A 20405-nucleotide genomic window follows, 5' to 3' on the forward strand; every position below is an offset into this window, starting at 1 on the left:
ATACAAGGCAACAATGATGTGCTCAGAACTGTCGCCCACCGGGGTAGCCAGGAGAACCAGTTTGTGTACCGCTCCTGCTCAGGGGCACTTCCCTCCTCACGCATGTAGCAGAGGCCATGCCATCCTGGGACAAGCTGTGTGTAGACAAACTTGCCGCATAGGTCCATCAGCGTGGAGGTACCCCTTTGCATGCCCGGAAAGTGCAGGATTGTGCCACAGTTTTCATCGTACCCAGCAGAATGATTCCTTTGCCTTAGAAACATAAGGAATACAGTGAGTTTCTGTACAATTAGTGGTAGCCCCTTCATTTCTATCCACGTATACCTATCTCAGTATCCCAGATTTCCTGACATGGGTTATCTATGCTATTATTCAACCCTACCCTACAAGACTCATTCCCCATCGTAAGATTGAGGTGGATGTCCCTACACTGAAACTCCATGTCTGGAATCCACTTGCTGTTAACGAAGACCACCGCAGATATGCTAAGGTCCACTTTGGGACCACAGAAGGAAGTAGATGTGTTTGTGCATTGGCCTGGTGGTTTTTCTACCTCGAAGAATATTTTTTTGGGAAAGCCTCGGGCCAAACAGTGTCCTCCCTTCTGGTGCCTTTACTGTGCATCCAGTCTAGCTCAGATGGCTATCACTAGGCTCAGTGAGAAGGTACAGTGCTGTGGGACTGGTCTTGTAACAGGTCAGATTTACTACTACCCTATGGGGTTCTTTTCTGTTGGGCTGTATCTTGGCCCTAATCCTACATGGGTATAAGTGGAGAAGACATTTTGCTTTTTCACGGGCTATCTCCTGGGACAAGTAACGCCTAATGCATGTGGTATCAACAAACAGACGTAACATGACTTGGCTGATGTCTTGGAGCCCATTGTGGTCATGTTCTGATACCATGTGTTGTGTAAGAGGGTGCTTTATAGTGCATGTGAAATGCTGGTGTTGTGTTTGGTATAATTTTAGGTAGCATGGGAAAGGTCCCTACGCAAGCGATGTGACATTTTCCAAATGAAGTCCATTTGACTGGGTTGTTCCTAAAGCAATGAATGGATATGGCAGTCCCTATATTAAACAGAGAATGTACACATGTGCCAAAATTCATAACTTTTTGAACATCTTGGGTAGGATCCAGGAGAGATGTAGCCCTGTGCTGTTTGGAGTTTCTTAGTTTTGACAGGTCAAAAAGTTAGTGGTGCAGTCCGCAGTTCTTGATTTGGGCTAGCTGATGGGGTTCAGTTCGGAAAAATGTTCACAATGTGGGTCGCAGTTAGGTGGTCCTGTTGAGATTATGTGGTCACTGAGGAAAGAGATGATGGCGTGATGTTGAGGTGGTGCATGGAGGCTCGATTGCTGACCTGTTGGATAAGAGCTAGGTTTTGTTTGTTAGTTGAGGAAATATTAATGGGGTCATTATGAGTTTGGCGGTCTTTTGGGAAGACTGCCGTGGTGGCGGCCACCAAAAGACTGCCATGTTGCTGGTAATCTAACAGCAGTATCAAGAGTCACACAGAGCAGTCCATCAATAAACAGCCAATTTTTAGAAACCACCAGGACACTGGAAGACGGAAAATAGGCAGTTCCACCACCAGTACCACCACCCCGACAAAGATTCTTCCATCAGATTACGATTCACAAATTATGACAGCAGTTCTTCCATGTCGGAAAACCATAGGCGGGCAAACGGAGACAGTTTCAACTCATATCACCCTGAACACAACACCACATTGGATAGTTTGAAAATCCCACACCTGACACACATCCACACACTCGACAAACCTACACACTCCACTATGTGACACACCCCTACACATCCCACAATCCTTTGAAAACAAAACACCACACACAGCCACAGAGGAACAATAACCAAGCAGATTTCTTAAAACAATTTCTGGCACTATACACATTTCACCACGCATAAATCCCACACCTGCACAATACACAATTTAACATACAACACACAGCAACAATTACCCACTCACATCACAGAACCTAGACCTCATCACTTATGTATTTTTCAGCCTGTTTCTTTTAACACTACCTCACCATCTTTAAAACCACTAGCATGTCCCCACAAACCCCCCCACGTTTCACTGATGATGAGTTAAGGGTCACAGTGGACGAAATTGTCAGGGAAGAGCCACACCTGTTTGGAGCACAGGTCCAGCAAACATCAATAGCTAGGAAAATAGAGTTGAGGCAAAGAATAGTGAACAGCGTCAATGCTGTAGGTACCTATCCATGCCCAAAGAAGGACATTAGGGAGAGGTGGAATGACCTCCGAAGAATGCACATTCCAGGACATCCAGGCACCAGCTGGCAGTACTGAAGCCTAGCGGAGGGCCCCCACCTCCTTCCACTACTTTCACATTTTGGTAGGAGAAGGTCTTGGACATCCTGGGGGCCTTACAGGAATACCTGGGGGAGTGGAGTCTGGTAAGTCCCCACAACATACATGTCACCCAATTGTTTTGTACTGCATGCACCCTCACCACCGTACTGCACCTCAGTTAACAAAACACCCACCACCCCAGTGTGCAAATGCCCTAATACCCCTCACTGGCATGCCACATGTCCACTAAACTCATTTGGCACCACATCCATTGGGAATGGCTTGTGACGTACTGAGAACTCCCAGAAGGCAATATCCGACCATTAAGAAAACCTGAACAGTGCACCAAAAGTGAGATGCCATGCATGTGAAACTAACTACCAATCTAACCTAATGTTCGAGTTTTTCCCTTAAGCAGGGTCATCCCCAATACTTTTGTCTCCTGCCTCCTATTTTTTCTGACCTGTTGCTGTTGGCTTTTGAACTCTGAGCACTTTACCACTGCTAACCAGTGATAAAGTGTATATGCTCTTTGTGTAAATTGTATTGTTGATTGGTTTATCCATGATTGGCATATTTGATTTACTAGTAAGTCCCTAGTAAAGTGCATGAGAGGTGCCCAGGGCCTGTAAGTCAAATGCTACTAGTGGGTCTGCAGCACTGGTTGTGCCACCCGCATTAGTAGCCCTGTAATCATGTCTCAGACCTGCCACTGCAGTGTCTGTGTGTACAGTTTTAAACTGCCACTTCGACTTGGCAAGTGTACCAACTTGCTAGGCCTAAACCTTACCCTTTTCTTACATGTAAGACACCCCTATGGTAGGCCCGAGGTAGACTCATGGGCAGGGAGCAGTGTATGTTTAAGGTCAGACGTATACTAATGTGTTTTATATGTCCTGACAGTGAAATACTGCTAAATTCGTTTTTCACTGTTGCAAGGCCTATCCCTCTCATAGGTTAACATGGGGGCTGCCTTTAAATATGATTAAAGTGTAGATTCCCTTTGGGAGCGGATAGACATGTGGAGTTTGGGGTCTCTGAGCTCACAATTTAAAAATACATCTTTTAGTAAAGTTAATTTTAAGATTGTGTGTTTTTTAAGAGATGGGGAGCGACCCATTAGGCAAGGGTCGCTCCCCTGGGGGGAAAATTGTATTTAGACCATTTCTGCCCCCCTTGGGGGCAGATCGGCCGATTTTAGGTCAATCTGCCCCCAAGGGGGCAGAAACCACTAGGCACCGGGGATTTCTTTTTTGCGCCAATGTCACGCAAGGGGAGCGACCCCGTAGGCAAGGGTTGCTCCCGGGGGAGGGTTGGGCGGGTGGGGGAACAAATTTATTTTAGGCCATTTCTGCCCCCCCGGGGTCAGATCGGCCTATTGTTATTAGGCCGATCCGCCCCCAGGGGGGGGCAGAAACCTCTAGGCGCCAGGGCAAATGTTTTTTGGTGTTTTTTTTGTTTGTTTGTTTGTTTTTTTAGAGATGGGGAGTGACCCATTAGGCAAGGGTCGCTCCCCTGGGGGGTAAATTGTATTTAGACCATTTCTGCCCCCCTTGGGCAGAAACCACTAGGCACCGGGGGATTTTGTTTTTGCGCCAATGTCACGCAAGGGGAGCGACCCTGTAAGCAAGTGTTGCTCCTGGGGGAGGGTTGGGGGGTCTAATTTATTTTCTGCCCCCCCTGGGGCCGGCTGAGCTAGAGGCCAAAATCCACAGGTAGGCACTTTGCAAAAAACACCTCTGTTTTCTGTGAAAAAATGTGATGTGTCCACATTGTGTTTTGGGCCATTTCCTTTCGTGGGCGCTAGGCCTCCCCACACAAGTGAGGTACCATTTTTATCGGGAGACTTGGGGGAACGCTGGGTGGAAGGAAATTCGTGGCTCCTCTCAGATTCCAGAACTTCCTGTCACCGAAATGAGAGGAAAAAGTGTTTTTTTGGCCAAATGTTGAGGTTTGCAAACGATTCTGGGTAACAGAACCTGGTCAGAGCCCCACAAGTCATCCCATCTTGGATTCCCCTAGGTTTTTAGTTTTCAAAAATGCTCTGGTTTGCTAGGTTTCCCCAGGTGCCGGCTGAGCTAGAGGCCAAAATCCACAGGTAGGCACTGTTTTCTGTGAAAAAATTTGATGTGTCCACGTTGTGTTTTGGGCCATTTCCTGTCACCGAAATGTGAGGAAAATGTGTTTTTTTTAGCCAAATTTTGAGGCTTGCAAAGGATTCTGGGTAACAGTACCTGGCCAGAGCCCCACAAGTCACCCCATCTTGGATTCCCCTAGGTCTCTAGTTTTCAAAAATGCACAGGTTTGGTAGGTTTCCCTAGGTGCCGGCTGAGCTAGAGGCCAAAATCTACAGTTAGGCACTTTGCAAAAAGCACCTCTGTTTTCTGTCCAAAATTGTGATGTGTCCACGCTGTGTTTTGGGGCATTTCCTGTCACGGGCGCTAGGCCTACCCACACAAGTGAGGTATCATTTTTATTGGGAGACTTGGGGGAACGCTGGTTGGAAGGAAATTTGTGGCTCCTCTCAGATTCCAGAACTTTCTGTCACCGAAATGTGCGGAAAATCTGTTTTTTTAGCCAAATTTTGAGGTTTGCAAAGGATTCTGGGTAACAGAACCTGGTCAGAGCCCCACAAGTCAACCCATCTTGGATTCCCCTAGGTCTCTAGTTTTCAAAAATGCACAGGTTTGGTAGGTTTCCCTAGGAGCCGGCTGAGCTAGAGGCCAAATTCTACAGGTAGGCACTTTGCAAAAAACACCTCTGTTTTCTGTCAAAAATTGTGATGTGCCCACGTTGTGTTTTGGGCCATTTCCTGTTGCGGGCGCTAGGCCTACCCACATAAGTGAGGTATAATTTTTATCGGGAGACTTGGGGGAACGCTGGGTGGAAGGAAATTTGTGGCTCCTCTCAGATTCCTGAACTTTCTGTCATCGAAATGTGAGGAAAACTTGTTCTTTTAGCCAAATTCCGAGGTTTGCAAAGGATTCTGGGTTTCAGAACCTGGTCAGAGCCCCACAAGTCCCCCCATCTTGGATTCCCCTAGTTTTCTAGTTTCCAAAAATGCACAGGTTTGGTAGGATTCCCTAGGTGCTGGCTGAGCTAGAGGCCAAAATCTACAGGTAGGCACTTTGCAAAAAACACCTCTGTTTTCTGTCAAAAAATGTGATGTGTCCATGTTGCGTTTTGGGGCATTTCCTGTTGCAGGCGCTAGGCCTACCCACACAAGTGAGGTATCATTTTTATTGGGAGACTTGGGGAAACGCTGGGTGGAAGGAAATTTGTGGCTCCTCTCAGATTCCAGAACTTTCTGTCACCGAAATGTGAGGAAAACGTGTTTTTTTTAGCCACATTTTGAGGTTTGCAAAGGATTCTGGGTAACAAAACCTGATCAGAGCCCCACAAGTTACCCCATCTTGGATTCCCCTAGGTCTCTAGTTTTCAAAAAATGCACAGGTTTGGTAGGTGTCCCTAGGTGCCGGCTGAGCTAGAGGCCAAAATCTACAGGTATGCACTTTGCAAAAAAACACCTCTGTTTTCAGTCAAAAAATGTGATGTGTCCACGTTGTGTTTTGGGGCATTTCCTGTCGCGGGCGCTAGGCCTACCCACACAAGTGAGGTATCATTTTTATCAGGAGACTTGGGGGAACATAGAATAGCAAAACAAGTGTTATTGCCCCTTGTCTTTCTCTAAATTCTTTCCTTCCAAATATAAGAGAGTGTGTAAAAAAGACATCTATTTGAGAAATGACCTGTAATTCACATGCTAGTATGGTCACCCCGGAATTCAGAGATGTGCAAATAACCACTGCTCCTCAACACCTTATCTTGTGCCCATTTTGGAAATACAAAGGATTTCTTGATAGCTATTTTTCACTCTTTATATTTCAGCAAATGAATTGCTGTATACCCGGTATAGAATGAAAACGCACTGCAGGGTGCAGCTCATTTATTGGCTCTGGGTACCTAGGGTTCTTGATGAACCTACAAGCCCTATAAATCCCCGCAACCAGAAGAGTCCAGCAGACGTAACGGTATATTGCTTTAAAAAATCTGACATTGCAGGAAAAAGTTACAGAGTAAAACGTAGAGAAAAAATTGTGTTTTTTTCACCTCAATTTCAATATTTTTCTTTTTCAGTTGTTATTTTCTGTAGGAAACCCTTGTAGGATCTACACAACTTACCCCTTGCTGAATTCAGAATTTTGTCTACTTTTCAGAAATGTTTAGGTTTCTGGGATCCAGCATTGGTTTCATGCCCATTTCTGTCACTGACAGGAAGGAGGCTGAAAGCACAAAAATCATAAAAATGGGGTATGTCCCAGTAAAATGCCAAATTTGTGTTGAAAAATTGGGTTTTCTGATTCAAGTCTGCCTGTTCCTGAAAGCTGGGAAGCTGGTGATTTTTGCACTGCAAACCCTTTGTTGATGCCTTTTTCAGGGAAAAAACCACAAGCCTTCTTCTGCAGCCACATTTTCCCATTTTTTTGAAAAAAAATGAAATTTTCACTGTATTTTGGCTAATTTCTTAGCCTCCTTCAGGGGAACCCACAAAGTCTGGGTACCTCTAGAATCTCTAGGATGTTGGAAAAAAAGGACGCAAATTTGGCTTGGCTAGCTTATGTGGACAAGAAGTTATTAGGGCCTAAGCGCAAACTGCCCCAAATAGCCAAAAAAAGGCCTGGCACAGGAGGGGGAAAAGGCCTGGCAGCGAAGGGTTTAAACCATTCTGTGACTCTGCCTGTTTGTGGATTCCCTGTCTGGGTCAATTTGACAGTTGGGCTGTTTGCACCTCTCTCTAGACAGTGACCCAAAAGGAGCTGGGGTTTAGCCTGCATATCCCGATGAGCCATCTGTGCTAGGAGGGAGGGGAGGAGTGGTCACTCACACCTGAAAGGGCTGTGCCTGCCCTCACACAATGCAGACTCCAACCCCCTGGTGTGTGCCAAGGGCCTGGCCTGGGCAAGGCATGATTTCACAAACAAGAGAGACTTTTCATTGAAGTAAGCCTACTTCAAAGGGCAAAATGGGTATAAGAAGGGCACCCAAAACCACAGACTGAAGATCACTTCTGGAAACTAAGAGGAACCTCTGCCTGGAGAAGAGCTGAAGAACTGAGGAAGAAGAGCTGCCCTGCCAGTGACTGTGCTTTGTGGAGCTATCCTTCAATTGCTCCTTCTGCCTGTGCAAGAGGACAAAGACTGGACTTTGTGTGCCTTCCTGCTTGTGAAGAACTCTCCAAGGGCTTGAAACTGAACTTGCCTCCTGTTGTTGAAGTCTCAGGAACATCTAGACAGAGGTCAATGTCTATTGCCTATTTCCATACTGTGTCCCTACTCTGACACTATTGTGCATTGTCCATCTTTCCTTGAGTCATGTGTCATGCCAGATACTTCACTAGGCAACAAAGGTGAACAACCATGTCTATAGTCAGGCATCATAAGATGGTATCAGCAGTCTAATTATTACCAACATAGTTCTGTATGCATGGTGTATGGTATTGAAATTACAGAGTCTCATGTTATACTAAGTCAGAATTTGCAGCAGCTGTCATTGTCATTTCTGGGGATCATGTTAGGGCACTGTGTGCATCTCATACAACATCATTAATACTATAAATGAGACATCATTTGTTGTATCATTTACTGATACTCTGTGTTCCATTTCTCCCACAAGTAACCTTGCAATTGCCATCATGGAGAAGATACCAAAGACTGCCACTACCCCTCTGGATGAAGATCCCAGCAAGGACAACACCCCAGGATGTGTGGACACTGAGGACAGTGGCCTATCAGGGACACCTAGTCAGTCAACACTCTTCCCTCAACGACTCCTCCCAGCCCTGTTGCATCAACATCACAAACAACAATTCAGTCCCAAACCTGTGTCCCAAGAACTGTTTCATCCATTGTATACCCCCAAGTACAGGTGCCTGAGTCTCATCTTGTCACCTCTGACAATGATGGTCCTGCCACCACTTGGAGTGGTCACACTGTGGCAGGGGCACATACATATGGGAGTAGGGTATGTGGGATCGATAGTGTGGGCCAGAGGTTGAGGGCTCCAAGGGAAACTACTGACCAGGAAACCATGTCCCAAGTTTTAGGAGCCTACCAAAATTCCAAAGGCATGATGGGCCAGGGAGTCACCATGAGGGGGGAAATCCGACAGCTGCAAATGGACAACCACCAGGACGTTTTTGCAGCAGTGGCAGGCACAAAATGCCATCCTGGCTTCCATTACTGAGGTGCTGAGGGACATCAATACTACCCTGAGTAGGTCTGCCTTACAACATCAGACCTCTTCCACTAGTAATTACTCTCCAGGCCCTTCAACATCTAGTGGAATGGAGGCCCTGCCAAGAGAAGGACATGCCTCAGACACCCCGCCCTCTGTTGCAGAGGAGCCTCTTCCTCCCACAAAACGTGGACGTCCACCCAGACATCCAGGAGGAGCAGATGCTAAGATAAAACCCACTGCCAGGAAGCAAACCTCTCCTGACTGGTTCCCCTTGTGGGCCACAGATACACCCTATTGACTGTTCTGAAACCTAACTCCATTTGCACATGGTGCAAGGACACTGGACTTGTGTTTTCTAATGGTGTAGCAGCTACCCTGATGATTTCAGCCACGATGACTGAACCCTTCACTGTATACTTTGTGTTTTTTTGGTTACTATTCACACATATTGTTTTGCACTCCCCAATAAATAACACCTCAACACAGGTCCTGTGTAAGTGTCATTTATCAACCATGTACAACTGTCATGTATGCCAACTATGTTCTCAATATGTCCCTCTGTATTGTACAACCTTTGTCATGGGTATCACACTTGTACTCTATCACCAGGAGACTCATTACATTGGGATTGTAACATAGACAGAAGCCAATACAGCTGCAGCCTACATCTCCACACATTAATTTCTAGATTTGCAAACAGCAGATAGAATAGTTTTGCTAGTGACTTATGATTGTCAGTTTAGATGTCATACACTACTAACCCACAGGACAGAGAACCTAGGGACATGTCAGTCTTCCTACAAGCCTGGAGGCATACATAGTGGTTCTTTGTAAAACCATGTAAAGCCTTATCACATACCCATAACTTAGCTTCCTAATAATCATACCCCATGATACAGACAGAGATTAGTACTGATGTCCCCAGTCCAGGGACCTTTCACTTACATTGTTCACATACCTGTAGGCTTGCCATTCACTTATGTCAGTCCACAGAGACATGCAAATTGGTCTGCAACATTGGAACACACTGACAGCCTATGTTCTAGGTAGGTCACATACTTTCTGATGACAGAGGCTCTGGTTCAACATTTTCACATGTGCCAGGCACACATGGAGACACACATGACACCATTTGACCACCTCCAGTACCAAACAGGCCTTCTTGTTGAGAAAACACACTTCCACCCCAGTGTCCTGACAGTCTGGCCAAATTACTTACACTTTACATACTCATGGCAATCAGTACCTGGTTTCATCCATGTCCACTTCTCATGTCTGTCTGCAATTTCCATCTGCCTCTGACACTGTCTGTGACTTGCCAATGATGAAGAACTAAACATAAACTCAGCAAATCTGTGATTGACAGGGATAATGGACAGGACATAGCTATAAACATACATCAATTCTGACAAGTCATTTTCACAAGTGTGACTTTGCATGGCAGTAACAAATTAGGACACTGTATACCACACTGTTCTATACACAACACCAAATTACAAACTGCATCACAACTGACTCGTTGGCATTAGAGCTACCTAAGATCTCCTGGATGATGTTAAATAGGAGGTGACATTCCAGCTTTAAATGCTAGGTTACAAAATGAAATCTCACCATTAAGAAGACATCACATACCTTGAGTCAGTTGAAGTACTGATTGATAAGATCTGCCCGAAGGCTCCAGCTTCATCTTCATCTGTCTCATTATCACTTGGCAAATCTGCATTGTCACCCACTGGTTCTGCTGCCTCCCCCTCATCTGGTATGAATGGTATCTGATGTCTCAGGGCAAGGTTGTGGAGCATGCAGCAGGCAACAATTATATGATATACCTTGTTGGGTGTGTAGAGGATGGCTCCTCCAGATATGTCCAGACTGTGAAATCTTGCCTTCAGGAGCCAAAAAGCCTGCTCAACGACACGCCTTGTCCTTCCGTGGACCTCATTATAACAGACTTCTCGTGGCATGGTCAGGTTCCTCACTGGTGTCAACAACCAAGGACGGTTTGGATACTCTGAGTCCCTTGTAAAGAATAGGTATAACAACACAATGACATATCTAGGACATGCACATTTGTGATAGCAAGATATAAACTTAGCAAACACACATGTCAAATGTGACTTACCAACCAGCCAGGCCCTCTCTGTGTAGAGTCATGTCATCAGCAATTGGATATTGCTTTTGCGCTTGATAAAGGAATCATGGAGTGATCCTAGATACTTTGCACAGACTTGCGACGTATACTGGTCTGCCAAACACACCACTTGGACGTTGATGGAGTAGTAGTCTTTTCTGTTCCTGTATACATGTTCATTATAGCACTGGGGGAACCAAGGCAACATAGGTGCTCTCTATGGCTCCAACCACATGTGGAATGTATCCCAATGCATAGAACTCTGCCTTCAAATAAGCCAAATCCACACGCTGGGGAAACCTGATGTAGCTGTCCAGGTGTTTTAACAATGCACACAGTGCATCCTTCAAAATTAGACTGAACATGGGCTGAGACATCCCTGCAGTTAGGGCCACTTTATTCTGAAAGGACCCAGTGGCTAGGCAGTGTAGCACTGACATAACTTGAACGATGGGAGGTATGCCATTGGGATTGCGAAAGGCAGGCATCAGATCAGACTCCAACTGATCTCAAAGATCCATGATTATCTGCCTATTCTGGTGAAAGATCTGTATAATATGTCTGTCCTCCATTGTGTGCAGGTCCACTAGTGGACGGTACACTGGAGGTTGTCTTCCTCTCCTCTTGCCAGGGTAACTATGTGGAAAAGCAATTTGATTGTAGGTGACTTTTACAATGTACACATGATGAATATGTTCATATACAAGTCTGACATATCTGCTATTGATGTCAGATATAAACATTTGACATCTGGAGTCTACCCCTGTATGAGCAGCTATATGGTGCAATAGAGGAACAGGTGAGTCCAAAGGTGTACCACTTTGTGTAAGGTGGAGTGAATGAAGGTGTACATGAAATGTGAATTAAGGAACGTTTTGCCACTCATGTCTGGGTGTATAGCAATGTGTACGTGTGCATAGGCAGACAAACAGTAGTGTCACATGTTAGATAGTGTGTAATGTAACTTCCTTCATACACAAGGTAGATTTCAGCAGGGACAACAATGATGGTGTGAGAAATGTTTTTGGAGACACTCCAGGTTATGGACAATCATGTGGCCTTGTCATATGTGTATTGTCAATACCGGGTACTGATCATGCATGTTGTATGGGACACTCCAGTTCTTACATGGGCTGCCTGCATATGCTTAATTGTGAAGGAGTTTGAACTTAGAGGATGGGAATGTATTCCTACTTGCTGTGACTGAAGTGTTCTGACCACTTGTGTTGATATGGTGCAGGTGGACATGACTTTCTCCTTTTGTCTGTGTCATCCATGCAGGTCAATACCCATCAAAAAAAGGGAATCTGGCGTGCCATCAGCAAGCAAGTGCAGACACTGGGGTTCCACAGCCGGCGGAGCACCCACTGTAGGAAGCGATGAGAGGACCTGAGACTCTGGGACTTGAAGACTGCAGAGGCCCAGCTGGGGATGTCCTCTCAACGAGGGGGGGGTGACCATTGGACCTTGACCCCAAAATAGCCCACATTTTGGGGGTTGGCTACCCTGAGTTGGATGGGCATTTGAGGGTAGTACAGCAGCCACAAGGGGGTAAGTACTGACTACAGACATTTTAATCCCTCTGCCAGATCAGTGTCTAAGCTGTAACAAAGTGATAAGTGCTAAAGATAAAAGGTCTCCTAGGAACACATAGAAGTACGGTTGGTACCATTGCTACAAAGGTGTGGACATGGTATTGTGTACAGATGTGTAACCTGTTGGTTCATCCTTCCCACCTACTGATCCATCGTCAAGATATCCTGTTGGTAAGTTGAACAGCTCTTTGATCTCAGTCCATTCCTACTCCACTGGATCTAGCGATATGTGCAACATAGGGTCTCACAGGGGAGAAACAGGCCAAATATTCCTGAGTTGTGAAATAGATGTCAACTTCATGTGAGGGTGTTCTCTCATTCAGATATTTCACTTCACATGGCATACTTGCTACACTTACTAAGAGGTGTGAGGAGGTATCCCCATTGTTGAGTGTGAACTGTACATTGTCAAATGTGATGTTTGATCAGGGTGGATCATCCTATATGATGAAAAGCCTGGTGGTAATTGTGTGTTCCTAGTGCAAGACATATGTGAGTTCAGACTATCTGAACCATGTATGTTTTATTGAGAAGGTAAGTGGCTAGTCTGCTATTCACTTAGCCAATTTATTTTGCCCATGCAACATATGGCAGCACATCTCCTATATAGGTACAGCATCAACTGTTTTTTTCCAACACCATGTTACATTGGTACTTCCTGCCATTTTCAAGACTTAAGATTTAGGTTTGGCATACTTACCTTTGCTATTCTGAATATTTTTAGAAGTATTTATGTGGGGATGAGCTCATTTAACCATGACTACATAATGTTGCAGGTGTTGTAGTTGACAGTTACATGTTGGTGGAATGGTATGTGTGGTCCTTCAAATTGCTGGACTCTACGTGTATGTGGCAATAATGGTTACTTTGGAAGTGGTTTATGTCAGTGTAACTGTACTCCAAAGATGTAAGTTTACTCATGTTTGAAGTCTTTATAGTGATGTTGGTCATTTGATCTGGTCATCTTGATGCTGCTACTTAGCATGATTAGTGAAACTGAATGTGGCCTTCATGCACATAACAGGTGTCCATTGTATTGAAGGTATGCTCCCTGTGATTGTCTGTTGGTATATTCTGTGTGCTAAGTAGAACCCTATTGCTGTGCATGACTTTGTTTTCTATGTGAGAATGACTAAGATGAGTAGGTCCTGAATGTCTGTGCAATCCAAGTTGATACATGTGTTGGAGAAATGGTTTGGGAGTCTATTATAGTTCAAAATTGAATATGCTAAATGATGTAGATGCAGCAACATGCTGTGTTGTAATTGGAATGTGACGAGTTAACTTTCATAGAACATGTCATCTGGCAGTGGACTCAGCAATTGTAGATTTGGAGTAGGTATGATTGTAAAATCAAAGTGAACACTGATTTCCATTGATGGTCTGTTGTTTCACAGTGATGCTCTGTATAGGGACACGCTTTTTATGTTGACAAATCATCTTGTGCACGAATAGGTTGCATTTTAGCTGTACTGATTGGATGTCGAGACGGGCCACTCACCTGAAAAGCAGGATGTCTGCAGGGGCGATGGTATGCCCCGACCTCCTGGAACACCTCTTGGCACTTCCTGGTGGACACAGAAACCCCGGCAGGTGTCCCAAAAGGAAAGGGGGAGTGGAAGAGAAAGAGACAAAACACTGTCATGTCTTGCCGGTCCAGCCAGGCACCCTGTATCTTCAGGGGGCAGGTCGTTGTTGACAGAGTGATAGTAGAGTTAGTGCACTCAACTTCCTTGAAACAGAATCTCTCTTTTTGAAATGGGCACAGGAGCGGTAGAACAACACCGGAATGCTCTAGCATTTTTCTTGGATAATAATAACTGTTGGCACAATTACTAACACTGGATTACCAAAAACCCAAACTGAGTACCATAACAAGAAGTACTGCGACACTAGGGCTGGCTTCACAAAGATTCACTGTTGCACACTACAATTAGAACTGTGGTTGCACTTGTCATGCACAAGAAAGACAAACAAGGGCATTAATGATATCACATATAACTTTCCTGCATGCATAGGGTTAAACTAAAAGGAACAAAAACAATCCAAGAATTATAAATGTCCACTCTGGGTTTAAACAGTTAGGGTGGCACAATTTGATTTGGTTTCATTGTTTGTGTGAAAAACCCTTCAAAAGCAAATTCCTCAAACCTGAAACACAGGCATGAATGACATAATTTGACTCCAAGAGTTATGCCATTAGAGAAAGAACAGTCACGTAAATGCTCTTTTAAAATTGCACTGTCACTTTTTGTAGTACTTGAGCTCAAGCAGATTTCCCGAAGCACATTTAGGCAAGTAACTACAATAATAATGTAGAATGTTCAGAAATGTATTTTTTCTCTTCAAGATAAGCACTCTGCCAAAATACGAGGTCTGAAATACACCAGCTGTTCTAGGAAAGCGCGGCGCTCAAAGAACAAACTCCCTGGAGAATACTAGTCACTTAGCTGCAGTCTTTTCCGGAGTGCTGGTGGAATGCATGGTGTCATCTGGTACAGGAACGAAGAAAAGAATTGCCTCAAAAGTCCTGAATACAAGGATGACAGCAGGGGCTGGACTTCCAAATCAGATGCTGAGATCAGGAAGCAAACAAAGCCAAGCAGGGAGACCTCCTTCACTCTGCTATTAATAGCCAATCAGACAAGCATTTGAGTTTCCACATATGGATGAGTCACCACACCCAATTAGAAGCACATGTCTACACCACACCCAATTAGAAGCACATGTCTACACCTGCTCATATTAACAAACAAGCATTGGTAAAACAAGCATTGATAAAACCAATTGTGTAACATAGCACATTATGTTTACTTAGAAACATGAAGGTTTAAACAAGACCTTAGATATGATTTAACCCTAATCCCTGGGGATGCTGGCAGATAATGCAGGAGGCACCTTGGGGATTCCTGACATTGGATGTTGATGTATTGGTCAGGTAGTAGGCTTATGTTGGTTGTGACATTGTTGTTATATAGGGTTGTGGGAAGTATGACATGATATTGGGCCAAAATGGTTCCTACCTGGGGGAGTTTTACACATAGATGTGATGTTACTGTTGTGTATGGTGTAATGTTTGTGTAAAGAATGTGATGATGCTACCTCTTGCTCAGTTTCTCAGCATCAGCATCGGCAGGTGAAGGAAACAGGGCATAGCCGAGTGGGAAAGCTGCTGGCCACAGGACCCGAGGTGCTTATACCACCCACACCAAGGGACACAGTGGCCCGGAGGGTGAGGGGAGTGCCATGGGGGAACAGGATCCACATCTCCATCTTCGGAATCCTCCTCCAGTGGACACTCCCTGGCAGTGGCGGACCCATTTGGGACCGTCCCAGAACCATCTAAGTCCACCCCCCCCCCTTACTACCAATGCCCTCCCTGTAGGTTCACACCCAGTTGGCCATGCCTGCTCACCCAAGAGGATTTGCATCTCCTTTGCTGCAGGCACCTCTGTCCTACCCCTGTCAGCCCTACTGCCCTCAGTGAGGAGGCTATTGACATCCTGAGGTCCATCTCTGTGGGTCAGTCGACCATCATGAATGCCATACAGAGACCAGCAACTCAGATCCAACAGAGTAATGCTTTCCTAGAGGGCATTCACGGTGCACTGGCTGGCCTACAGAGATCCTCTCAGGCTCTGGCCTCCACACTGATGGCAGCCTGTCACTGTTTGTCTCCCATCCCCCCTCTACCTTCCTCTTCCCAATCCCAAACCCCTCATCCCCGACCCAGGCAAAGCACACAGACAGACATGCATCCACCTCAATATGCAAGGGTAGCTCAGGCAAACACAAGCACTACAAGACGCACCACCGGCATGCACACAAGCAACATTCAGATGCACACACAGCAACAGTCACAACCTTCCCCTTCACCCCCACCACCCCCAGCATCACTGACAGCACACCTGACGCACCTGCAGACACTTCACCAACAGTCACTGATCCAGCCACCACACCAATCAGACCCACAGACAGCTCCACAGCAGACCCTCAGACATCTACCCCAGTAACCTCACAAGCAGACACAATAAACACTGACACACCTACCTGGAGCACCCCAACCATGCCTGCAATCACCACCCCAACAGACAGTCACCCACCAACCACAGAATCCCCCAGCACCTCTACTCCCTCATTAAAGATACATAAATGCCCACACTCACACACCCAACTGACACCCACCACCCACAAACATACCTCACACAAACATTATTTCTACAACAATACCTCAGACAATCACTGGCCATCCCAGTGTGTCTAAAAAAGCTTGCCTTTCGGAGTTTGCTCTTTTCCCTACTCCTCTCCCACAACATGATACCCCTAGATGTTCTGTGTCCCTCCCCAAGCCTGGCTCCACCATCTCCAAGACCTCTCCTACCCCACCTGCAAGTACACATGCCCCTCCCCCGCCAAGAAGTCTACCCCTCCTAAAAAAAACCAACCCTCTCTAAACCTAAAATTAAGCCAAGACCTCCCTTCCAAACCAGACCCCAAAGCCCCCCTACAAAACCTAAACCCAAACCCCCCTCCAGCACCCCCAGATAACCCTTGAGGTGCTTGCCTGCCCCATAGATTGTTTTGTGATGTTGCCCCATAGTTGCCCCTACCTTTGAAGGTTACATGGCAGCCAGGAGTCAAATTCAGGGCACACATATGTGCACTGCGTGCATTGAGAATGTTATTTATGGATCCATATGTGACCTTTGTTTTTTTAACTTATTGGAATTTAACAATAATTTGAGGTAACCTGTTGTTGGTTTCCTGCTTAATTCTTTGCCATACATTTCTTTCTCTAGTATGGAGTTGTTCCTGGCTGCCATTAGTTATATGTCAGGATGTGTGTGTGTGTGCTGCTTCGGCTACCTGTGTTGTTTAGCCAGTATGTGAGGTTGTGTGCAGTGCTTTTATCTGAAAGTGGTATGGTGTCTGTTGTGTGATCGACAATTGTGTGTTGAAGATCTTTTGTAATGTTGGTATTGAGTGTTGATTGTGTCGAGATGTGTTTGTTGGTGTGTTATCTGGCTTTGTGCACTTTCACTGTGTGCATGTGCGTGTTTTGTGCATGGTATGTTAGATACGATGTGTAAGTCGATCGGTAAGAAGTATGGTTGTGTATTTGTGTGCATTTGTTGCCTCTTGGTGTTACGTTGTGATGTATGTGTGATGTGTCCCTAGGTTGTGTCCCGTGTGGGTCCCTGCCATGAGATTGGAGATGGTGCAGTTGTGTTGTGGTTGTGATGTGTTGAGGGGTACTGTGTGAGTGTGGGCCTGTGCGGTGTTTCCGTGCATACTTGTGTGTGTTTGTGATATGTGTATATGAGTGTTTGTTGGCCGTAGTATGGTTTTAGTGTATATACAAGTGTGTGTGTATCTGTATGTGAGTGGGCCTGTTAGTGTGCTGTTATGTGTGATTGTCGCCCTCGAATGTATGTTGTGTGAGTGTACAAAATTGACAATCTACACTTGTACTAGGTAAGTGTGTGTCCTTATGGTTGCTGTCACAAATTCGGGAGTCGTTGGGTGAGCAAGAGCAGCGGGAAGACTTCTAGTTCAGGTTCCAACTCAGCTCCGGACGAGTATGGCTTCCTGAAGGTGTGTAAACTTGTAATCTGCCCGGCGGAAGCCTGGTCTTCGCCAGCCTGCAGGTGGCTACCATCGTCCATGGTGGCCAGACTGGGGTGACAGTGCTGGTGGTGCTTTGGCTGTGTTCAGCACTGAATGTCATAATTTGACAGTCTTCTCTGCCAGCCTGTTGACGGTACGACCACCAACATGGTGGTCCTGAGACCACCAGACTTGCAATGAGGTCCTAAATCCTTACAAGTTGTCGCTGATTATTTCCTAGAAATTCATATGTTCTGTAATTTTAGTAAGGCACCTGAAGGTGGCCTCGCTCATGGTACCTAATTTGGAAGGAAAATGGATTATTGTTCATGAATGTATTAATTTTTATGGGTTATGGGGCCTCCCCCCTCTCTGTGCCTTTTTTTTTTGCAAAGTGACCTTGTGAGCTTGTGGGTAATATATTAACTGGTGCTTTGTGGGTGCCACCAGCCCTCCAGTATCCTAGTGTATGCATGGGGGACTTATCTGTGTGGGCGGTGTTTTTTGACCTACATGTGCATGGGGTAATGTGTAAAGAAGAGGCGTGGTGCACTGAATGTTGTTTGGTGATGGCAACATGCCCTGAGACCATGTGAATACCATTCTAATGCAGGCATATGGAGTGCACCGCGACCTTCCCCAGTGGCGCCAGGTGTCTTAACTAGACCCTCTTTCTATAAACTTCTTTCTGGGCTAGCTCTGGTTTTCTTTTTATTGATCATTGGGCGCTTCCCTAGACCTTCATATGATCTGTTATCTTAATTGCCGTTTGCGAGTTTTTCCATGGCCTCCATGTGCCTCTGATACTATAGCATCTGGGATTATGGCTCCCTCCAGACGGTGTGTTGTCAAGCTCTTATGTGTGTTGACTGATTTCTAGGACTGATATGGGGGAGAGCATTATTTCTGTATTCTACTCTGCTCAGAGCTGTGATGGATCCTTTTTGGACTCCCTTCCCCAGCACGCCAATCAACCTCTGAGCTTTTCTTATTTGGACCTGCGGTTCACAGCTCAGGGATCTTTGAGGGAAAGTAGGAGGCAAATTTGCTGCATGAACAGTCTGGACTAAGGCCATGAACTCATCAGTTTTGCCCAAATGATGATAATGGACCGGATGGGTGACTGCTCTGGTGAATCTCCCCTACCAACTTGGCACCATGCAGTCCTTCTCACTCTGTTGTTTTTCGTGCATGTGTTGTGGAGGTTATGGGATCTTTACTATTCCAAGCGTACGGGAAACCTGGCTTCCAACACTGAAGGAGAGCTTTGTTCTTTAACTAAAAGGGGTCCTCCATTTGGCTGGAGGATGCTAGTTTTCTGGGGTCGCTGTTGCTGTTGGGACCACACAGAATAAAGATATTTCAGTTCCAGGAAGGGTGCCTGAGAATGGGGAACTTTCTACTTGGTAATTGTAACCCTTCCCATTTGACTTGTGAATGTGGGGACCTGGGTGCCTGCTGTTTAAGCACTGGTTGGGGAGTTGCCCTGCCCCCCTTCATCAGACTGCCCTCCAACTGGGGTGTGGCTAACCAACCTCGCTCTGAGGAAACAGCAGCAGAGTGGGGTCTAGGCTCCTGCAGGCACCCTGCATGGTGGATTCTAGTGAGGATACCCGATCAAGAGAACACATACAGTAGCCCTGAGTTTCCCAAATGCAAGTAAAGGTTTGAATCTCTAATGTTCTCTTGTTGATCCTTCTTTTGACTTATGGATACAGTGAATTTTGAGGTATGTATGAAATGGATGCTTTGCATTGTGTCAGGAGATTACCCATCAAATCAAACTTCAACAGGAGCAGATGCCTTTTACCCAACTCCCTCCAACAGATGCGTGCTCAGACTTTACTGATTATCTGAACCCTGCATCCGTTGGGGGAAAAAGAGAGATCGCCTCCAGATCCAGTTCCAGCCTGTGTTTCCCACTTGAAGATAGGATATTCAGTGTGTGCTTCTGTAACCTGCACCTTTCTTCTTTTTAGGATTTCTTTAAAGCAAGGACCTGCAGTCGGGAGATAAGAGCATTGATAAGTACATTCCTACTGCACATTCACCTGTTCAGCCTTTCACATTCACCCAATTCTATCGTTCTCCTAACCTGGATCTTTTGAGAGAGTAGCCTCTCTCTAAGAGAACAATGTTAACTTAATATCTTCTTTTCTCCAGGAGTCAGAGGGATCCAAGGTTCTCTGGAGAACAATTCAAAGGTTCACAAATATACAATCTACTAATGTCTTTTACAGGAAACGAAAACTCCTTCTCAAGGATCAGTTTTATCAATCACAGTCCCTAGGAATTAGTCTGAGGATTGAGGTTTGTCTCTAAGACTGGCATGTCTGCAAGGCGAAGAGTTTTGGAATATATAAGTACATATATATATTGGCAAGTCTGTAAATCATACAAAAGGATTCCTTACTGCAGTTGCTTGAAGTTCTGTTTAGCCAAAACAAATTCTCCTCAGAAAACTGATAGCCAGTTGTTGGAAGAAGGAAGAAATCCAG

The sequence above is a fragment of the Pleurodeles waltl genome, chromosome 9 (assembly GCF_031143425.1).
Source record: "Pleurodeles waltl isolate 20211129_DDA chromosome 9, aPleWal1.hap1.20221129, whole genome shotgun sequence".
NCBI classification, from domain to species: Eukaryota; Metazoa; Chordata; class Amphibia; order Caudata; family Salamandridae; genus Pleurodeles; species Pleurodeles waltl.